The following is a 9,041-nucleotide window of genomic DNA, read 5'->3' on the forward strand; positions in this document are numbered from 1 at the left end:
CCAATGAAGACGTTCATAACGGACCAAGGTACAGAATATAGAAATGCTCTAATGACGGACATTTGTAAATACCTTAAAATTGATAAATTGACATCAACCGCTCATCACCACCAAACCCTGGGAACAGTAGAGCGCAGCCATAGAACATTAAATGAGTATGTACGTTCATACATATCTGTAGACATTAATGACTGGGATGTTTGGTTGAAATATTTCCAATATTGTTACAATACAACACCATCAACAGTACACCAATACTGTCCTTTTGAACTAGTATATGGAAAAATCCCTACACCATTAATAAATTTAGAAAATGTAGATAACGTAGATCCCTTGTATAATTTAGATGACTATGCAAAGGAAATTAAATATAGATTGCAAACAGCGTACAAACGCGCAAAATTAATGATAGAAAGTTATAAAACAAAACAGAAAAAATTATATGATAGAACAACAAATGACTTTGATATAGAAGTAGGAAACTTAGTTTTATTAAGGAATGAAGTAGGACATAAATTACAGAGTAAATATTTAGGACCATATACGGTATCTGACGTAAATGATAGAAATAATATAAAAATTAGGGATAGCAAAGGAAAGCAACAACTAGTTCATAAAGATAGATTAAAACCATTTAATAAATAGAAAAACAAAACACATTTGATCAAATGTGTTAAAAATGAGAAAAAATGTGTTAAAAATGAGAAAAAATGTGTTAAAAATGAAAAAATGTGTTAAAAATGAGAAAAAATGTGTTAAAAATGAGAAAAAAAATGTTCTAAAAATGAGAACAAATGTTTAAAAAATACAAGATATTTTAAATATAAATGTTAAGTATAATAAAACTAGCTATCTAACTAAACTACGTAAATATAAAACATAATAAGAATAAGAAAATGTTTAAAATACCTAGTACATAAAAAACTATGTTAAAGAATGATAATCCAATTTCACATTGTATCATCATTCTTCTAAAAAGGGAAGGTGTAGTGTACGTGTGTCATAAATGTTTATATTATTTAACTTCATCCATTTCAATATCAAAATATTAACAGCTCATAATACTTTAATATTATTCACCAACAAAGAGTCACTGACTTCATTCATTCATGTTGTCGGGTCAGTTACTCCAAATACCTCTTGGTGTCGTATGACATATTTCGTTCACACGTCCAACGACAATTGTCGTTCTGATTTTGACATTGTTGCAATATGATCCCGCACGCGTACACTCACACAAATACAATTAACGTAGTATTTAGATATTATATTCTTATAAATGTAAATTATGATTTAGTATAAATAGACATAATAATTTCGAAATAAAATCAATCATTCACTGTTAATCAACCACTGTATTATTTCGCTCTACAGCAGTTGTTGTGTGAATCTTAGCATGGTTGCCTGCTACTGGTTGTTGTTATAAGCTGTCTCCATTACAACTAAATTTAATACTGTTAACGTAAAAATGTAAGAAGCAAAAACAGATGCATGCATTTAAGTTTTTGTGTACAAGGGATGACCTTAATTACCCTTATCAATTCCACGAAAATCCATTGTTTTTTGCTATTTGCCATGAGGGCGTAATTTAATTCGATTGATGGGTCAATGATTTTTATATACTACACCATAGTATGGAGGGTATATTAAGTTTGTTTTTCCGTTTGTAACGCATTGAAATATACATTTGCGACCCTATAAAGTATATCTGTATATTCTTGATCAGGAAAAAATCTGAGTCGATACAGTCATGTCCGTCTGTTGTAATCACTCTAGCGTCCGCAATAATTGAGGTAGAACTCTAAATTTGTGCACTCGAGTGTTTTTTTTCCATATGCAGGTCAAGTTCGAAGATGGGCTTTATAGGCCCACGTTTTGGTATAGCCCCCATATAACGGTACCTCCCGGTTTTTTGGCATTTTAAAGATTTTAGCTACAATTTTAACCCGAACTAATTTAACATTTGTGGTCACAAAATATCGCCCCCAAAAATGTTCAATATATGCCCATGTTTTGGTATAGCCCCCATATAACGGTACCTCCCGATGTTCGATATTTTGAGGATTTAACTACATTTTTTAACCGAACTACCTGTAATTTAACATTTGAGGTTGACTGTGGTCACATAACATCTCCACCAAAAAGTTTCAACATTTGAGGATTTTAGTTACAATTTTAACCGTACCTGTAATTTGACAGTTGAGGTTCCTAGTGGCCACAAAATACCTTCACCGAAAAATGTTAAACACGTTTTGATATAGCTCCCATATAACGGTACCTTCCGATTTTCGGTATTTTGAGGATTTTAGCTGCATTTTTTGGTCGAACTACCTGCAATTTAATATTTGAGGTTCGCTATGGCACACAAAACATCTCCACACAAAATTGTCAACATTGATCCAACTTTTGTTGTAGCGAACTATCTGAAATTTAACATTTGAGGTTCCCTGTAGCCGCAAAACATTTCCACCAAAAATTGTCAACATAGATCCAGCTGTTGGTATAGCCCGGAATTTTTAGGATTTTAGCTACAACTTTTAAACGAACTACCTGTAATTTGACAGTTGAGGTTCCTAGTGGCAACAAAATACCTCCACCAACAAATTGTAAACATAGGCCCACATTTTGTTATAGCCCCCATGCCTTCCGGTTTCCGATGTTTTGAGGATATAAGCTAAATTTTTAAACCGAATTTTCTCTTTTTTGCCATTTTAGGTCCATCGCGGTCACAATACCTCTCCCTGCGAATTGTCAATGTAGGTCCATCTTTTTGGTATAGCCCCCATAGAAAGTTTCTTCCCGAAGTTAGATTTGTTAAAGAGTGGCCACACAACGTTTCCACCAAAATTTTTCAACAAATGTCCTCCCTTTGATATAGCCCCATATAAAGGTGCCGCCAGATTAAATACATTTTTTTAATCATTTTTTTACCTTATTTGAGGTATACTTGGTCACAAAATATCTCCACCTAAAATTGTGGACAGGAAAGAAAATAATTATTCTATTTTAGTTCAGAATATTTTATGGTAAAGGTATAAAAAATTCGGCCTGGCCGAACTTAACCATTTTTCACTTGTTCCTTTTCAATCGCTGAACTCGAAATATTGTCTCACAAATGAAGATAAACAAAAAAATGTTTTGATGACAAACTGCAACTAATAACCTAAAGGCATGTCCGAAGCGTGACAAAGTGCATATTTTAATTAAGTTCAAGGGAATTTTTTGCAAAGTTCACTGAAAGCCAAAGCGAAAAAGGACCATTTGCCAAGGCAGTGCAGAGAGAAATGTTATAACCTTTGGGTTATCACATCATTTATATTCTTCGGTGTCATTAAACCATCATTTATCAAAAGATTGATTGGGTGTCAATAGATGGACATTACCAAATTCATTATTTTACTTAATGGCCAAGAATAAATTGATAACACTGTGCGACAACCAAAGAAATGACAAGGAAAACTGAGTAGATGATCACAGTAGAACTAAAAATATGAGACACGTGTATCGGCGTTTTTAAAGTTTACGTCGGAAAGTAACCAAAGTAGGAGGGGCAAGTTCCGCCCATTTCTAGTTTTTTTCCAAATATTTGATTTAAGATACCTTGGAAACCTCGCATTTTAGGAAAATAGTGTCTTTGACAACTTTAATGAGGAGGATATGGGGAATATTTCTGTTAAAAGTTTTAACCCTCATGCGGTTCATCAAAAGGGTCTTTTTGGTCCTTTTTTCGAAAATCTTTTAAAAACTCCTTTAAAATGTGATCATATCAAATTCAAATATTCCACAAAATTATTCGTCATAAAATTTTACTATAGGTCTCAGTACACACCAAATCTGTAAATCTTATCTAATCGCCAGGATGAAAATGAAAAACACGTTTTAGGGTTAAAGTCGGACTTTATCTGAGATTCTTCAAAACTGTCCCACCAAACATAAATTTAGAGAGATAACATCAAAGACAAAAATATTCTTCGTCAGATTTCACTATGGGTTACTAAAGAAATTAAATATCTATTTACATTATATATCATGAAAATATCAGTATCAATTTTGCTAAAAAACATGCATATATTTCCCATTTTTTTATGAAAATTGTTCCCTTTTTTCGTGTTAATACATGAAAGTAATATAAAACTTGGTTCTAGGTGAAAGGTGTCAAAAGAAGAAAAATTATACACAAAATCACTATGAGCTTCAGAATAAACCATACATCTAGGTATACTATTTCCATAAGAAAATTCGATTACAAATTTGTATATTTTAGGATTAAATTATTTGTTTTAATTTTGTACTCCTAATTTTACATAATTCCATGCTGGATCAAAATTTCACAAAATCCTCCCCTTTTTGGGGATATTGTTAAAAAAAGAAATGTTCCAAATCAAATTTCACTATAAGTCACTGAGTAAAAGAAATCTGTAACCATAACATATAACATTCTTATCAGCCTTTATTTTTTGCAACAGGGTTTAAGGCCATATTTTAAAATTTTTATCCAGATTGTCGTTGTGATTGGACACTATAAATATCTTATTGATGGTCTTTCGTTATGAATTCATACAGAAGATGTTGTGAATATTTAAATTTGATATAATCACATTTTAAATGAGTTGTTAAAAGATTTTCGAAAAAAGGACCAAAAAGACCCTTTTGATGAACCGCATGAGGGTTAAAACTTTTAACAGAAATATTCCCCATATCCTCCTCATTAAAGTTACCAAAAACACTATATACCTATGCGGGGTTTCCAAAATATCTTAAATCGAATATTCCGAAAAAAACTAGAAATCGGCGGAACTTGCCCCGTCATCATCATCCACTCGGCTTTTCCCATAATTTTGAAAAAAAATTGAATTTTGTTGCACAGTGTAATTAGCAATTCATGTCATTTTGAGCGCTTAGAAGAAACATACATATGACCGTTGTCCTGCCCATGACGTTAAAATGACGTATTATCGTAAATGTGGTACATCTCGATATTCATAAGGACACCTGGCTATCGACAGATAAAAGATCAAGAAATCAAATTGATCACGTTTTGATAAATGGAAGACATTCATCGAGCGTTGCAGCAAAGGTACGTACCAGATTAAATATAGAAAATAAAGTACGTATAGCCACAATACGGAAGCTGCAATCACAACAGATAGCCACAACATATTCCACTCAACTGGTCCAATTATATAATTAAAGCACTTCCCGTCCCGATAACATAGCAGCACAATGGCAAAATATTGTCCACTCAATACAAAGAGCCGCATAATCAATACTTGTATACCAGAGACCCCCACCAAGGGAAGTTACCACAAATCTGGCGACAAGGCCAAGCTGATGGTGTCAACTGGTCCAATCCAATCCCACGGCAGCGGGTTATCTCGTACCGGCTTGACCCGGAACCATACAACATCAGCGTTCCGGCCAGCGGCTGCCACCTCAGTGTACATGTGTTTGTATTTGTTTTGTTTTTCTATGTTGGGAGCAGCATATACCGGAATGCCTGCTCTGGATTCTTTTGGTCCGTGCCGGGACAGAGGAAAACCCAGGACCAATATATTTATGCTCGGTTTGTCACACCCGCATCTTCACCCATATACAATCTTCGGTGAGATGCAATAGATGTCAGGAGTGGGTGCATCTAAGGGTAGCCCACGCGAGCGACTACGACAGGGACTTTGTTGCTGCATGCTACGCGAACACAGCCCCAGTGAGTCGTCGTCAGATTACGAAACTCCCCCGCAGTCCCCTCAAAAGCAACCGCACGCGCCTCATTTAACACCAGTCGTTGTTGTTCCAATTCCAGAAAATGCATCCTTTTTGCACTTTAATTACAATGGACTTCGAGGTAAGATCGATGAAATAGTGGAGAAGATCAAGGTCGCAGCGGTGCAGGAAACCAAGCTGAACAACATATACAGCTTAGAGCGTTGTGATGGTTACAACGTATTAAGGAAAGATCGCACCAGAAGTTGAGGTGGTTGATTAGCTTTCATTTTGCACCAGTCTGTTCGATACAGACCTATCTCGCTTGAGCCTGACTCTAAATACCCGTACATATAATGTATGGGGGTAGCAGTCTAGTGTGGTACTGCCGAGATAGAGTTGCTGAACGTATACATTCCGCCGAGAAATAGCTGTATCTCAGATTACAGGCCTAACAGTAGCAAGCTTTGGGAAGGTCATAATCGTCTGGTCTTGGGGGACTTTAATGCGCATCATGAGATGTGGCATTCGGGCCTCGGAAACGACCAGAGGGGTAAAACGCTGGCTGAGCAGATTGATAGCTCTTCGTTTTGCTCGGTCAATGAGGACGCCCCTACCAGAATTAGAAGAGAGTGTCACAGTTTGCCAGACATAACCATGGTGTCACCTGGTCTGACAAATAACGTTACGTGGCAACCCGTAATTTCCCTTGGATCAGACCATCTCCCAATAATTTTCTCCATTAGCAGAACACCCGATTTCATCAATTCTGAACGCCGCACATTCGTCAATCATAAGAAAGCTGATTGGTCGGCGAGCATAAGCGGAACAAGTGGTTAAATCATCTGAAGAGTTGCAACATTGGAACCGGAATAAGTGAATTGTGGGCAACAGTTTAGTCACTCTCGAATCCCAAAAAGAGGGAAGATAGAACCTCAGTCACGTTTGGCGACGTTACGTTGACTGACCCGAAGATGTGCGCAAGTTATTTCAATGGTTTGTCGAGCACCCCGGGAGTGACAGGGCGAAGAGAAGAGTTCTACGTCGCATTAGATCTGTCATCAGGAACGCTAAATCATCCAGAGCGTTGGACCCTGGTGGAATCTCCATGATAATGCTGAACCAGCTAGATGAGCCGGGAGTAGAGTATCTCACTAAAGTTCTCAACCTGTCGCTAGCCTTTCTAATTGTTCCCTAAGTCTGGAAAATGGGCAATTGGGCTACTGAAGCCAGCAAGGATGCCTTCAAAAGTGAATCGTACAGGCCGATTTCGCTTTTGTTGCCTGTAGCAAAGACCCTTGAGGCCTTAGTCCTCCCAGTCTCAGAAATAGCTATCTAGTTGCCGCAAGCAGCACAAGACGACAACAACACACTGCACGCCATCTCTACGCATATTTGTCGAGGACTCACTCAACTAGGGACTGCCGTGTGACAGAACAGTAATGGTGGCGCTTGACAAAAGCCTTTGTCAGACACTACACTATGTTTGAGGACGTAGAGCAGACAACCCTCTAGCCAAACTTGAAACGTTGGATCAATTATATGTGTGGATGCCAGTCGTTCGTGGAATTCAAGAACAAGAAGTCCAAACCCCGTAGAGTGAAACAGGGAGTTCCCCAAGGTGGGATAATAATATATCCTGTTTAACCTCTACGTATCCTGTATTCTACCCCCTCCAGACGGCATTGAGATTGTAACGTATGCGGATAATTGTACGATCTTTGAATCAGGTACCTACCTTGATGACATCTGCGAAAGACTGAACTCCTATTTAACCGATCTTACCACCTTTTTTCACGCGAGAAAAGCAGATATCCGCCACTAAATGTACGGTCACTCTGTTCACCACATGGACGGCGCAGTATAGAAGATAGTTGACCACAAACTGACCCAAAATTCTAGGGATCACATTAGACACTTCGTTCACGTCGTCCGCGCATGCCGCAGCTATCTGCGACAAACTGAAATGCAGAAACATGGTCCTCAAGTCCCTAGCCGGCAGCACTTGGGGTGCAGATAAAGAAACCTTGTTGACCACATATAACGCGAAAGGTCAGTCTGGGGTAAGCTATGCGGCGCCAGTTTGGTCCCCGAATCTATGTGATACGCATTGGAAAAAGATTCAAGCTTGTCCAAATGCCGCCCTTAGAACAGCAACAGGTTGCCTCCTCAAGTCTTCAGTGGACCATCTACATGAAAAGGCAAAAATTCTTCCATTAAAGCAACACAATGAGATGCTGTCGTTTCAGTACTTGCTAGGATGTTACCGTGAGAGCCATCCCAATCACTATTTGGTGGGTAGGCCCGACACATTCATGCAAATCATTCACACAGACGCAGTTACTAAGGCCATAAGCAAAATTAGTGTGAATAAAGTCCTCGGAGTACATCCACCATCCATCGCAGCTGAGGAGCGTCATATGCCATGACAAATCAGAGTAGTCTTGGCTCAACTACGCTCAGAATATTTCAGTCTCTTATATTCCTATTGGGCAAGTATCGATAACACCGTGCAAAACATCTGCCCAGTATGCGGCATAGGCCCGCACAACACACAGCATCTTTTCAACTGCCCTGCCAAACCTACTCATTTAAATCCAATAGATCTGTGGTTGTAAAGCGTTGTTTTTGTTTGACGAGATGTGGCCTTGTTTTTAGTCTACTTACTTAAGCCAAAGGAGCATCTGTTGGCCAATACAATTCTTCTCTTTAGTTCACAACTGATGTTGTTTGTTGTGTTTATGGCGGTGCCGAGGAAGACAAAGTCTTTCACTTCCTCAAAATTATAGGAACCAACTTCCACTGTTGGTCCTAGATCTATGGACGAATTGCGCGTCGACACCATCAACTTTGTCTTTTCGCCGTTTACTGCCAGACCGACTTTTGCTGATTCTACTTCGACCTTCTTAAAGGTATCAGTTACTTCCTTTACTGATCGTCCCATGATGTCAATGTCATCAGCATAAGCAAGTTACATGTGGCTGTTGCTGCATATTGTGCCATTTTTTTTTGACATTTGCATCTCGTATAACCTTTTGCAGCAGGATGTTGAACAGGTCACACGAAAGGCTGTCTCCTTGTCAGGAACCTCTTTTGGTACTGAATTGTTCGGAGACGTTTTTTCCTTTTTTAACTGAGGACCTACTATCAGTTAAAGTTAACTTACAAAGCCGAATGAGCTTTGCGGGTATATCAAATTCAGACATGGCTTGAAATATCTTTGGGCGTAGAGGCCTGTCGAAGGCTGCCTTATATAAATATCTGGTCAATGGTGGACTTGCCAGGTCTAAAGCCGCATTGGTATGATCCGATTATTTTATTGACCATACGCTTTAGTCGTT

The sequence above is a fragment of the Musca autumnalis genome, unplaced genomic scaffold, assembly GCF_047663935.1.
Source record: "Musca autumnalis isolate F117 unplaced genomic scaffold, ASM4766393v1 scaffold_1, whole genome shotgun sequence".
NCBI lineage: Eukaryota > Metazoa > Arthropoda > Insecta > Diptera > Muscidae > Musca > Musca autumnalis.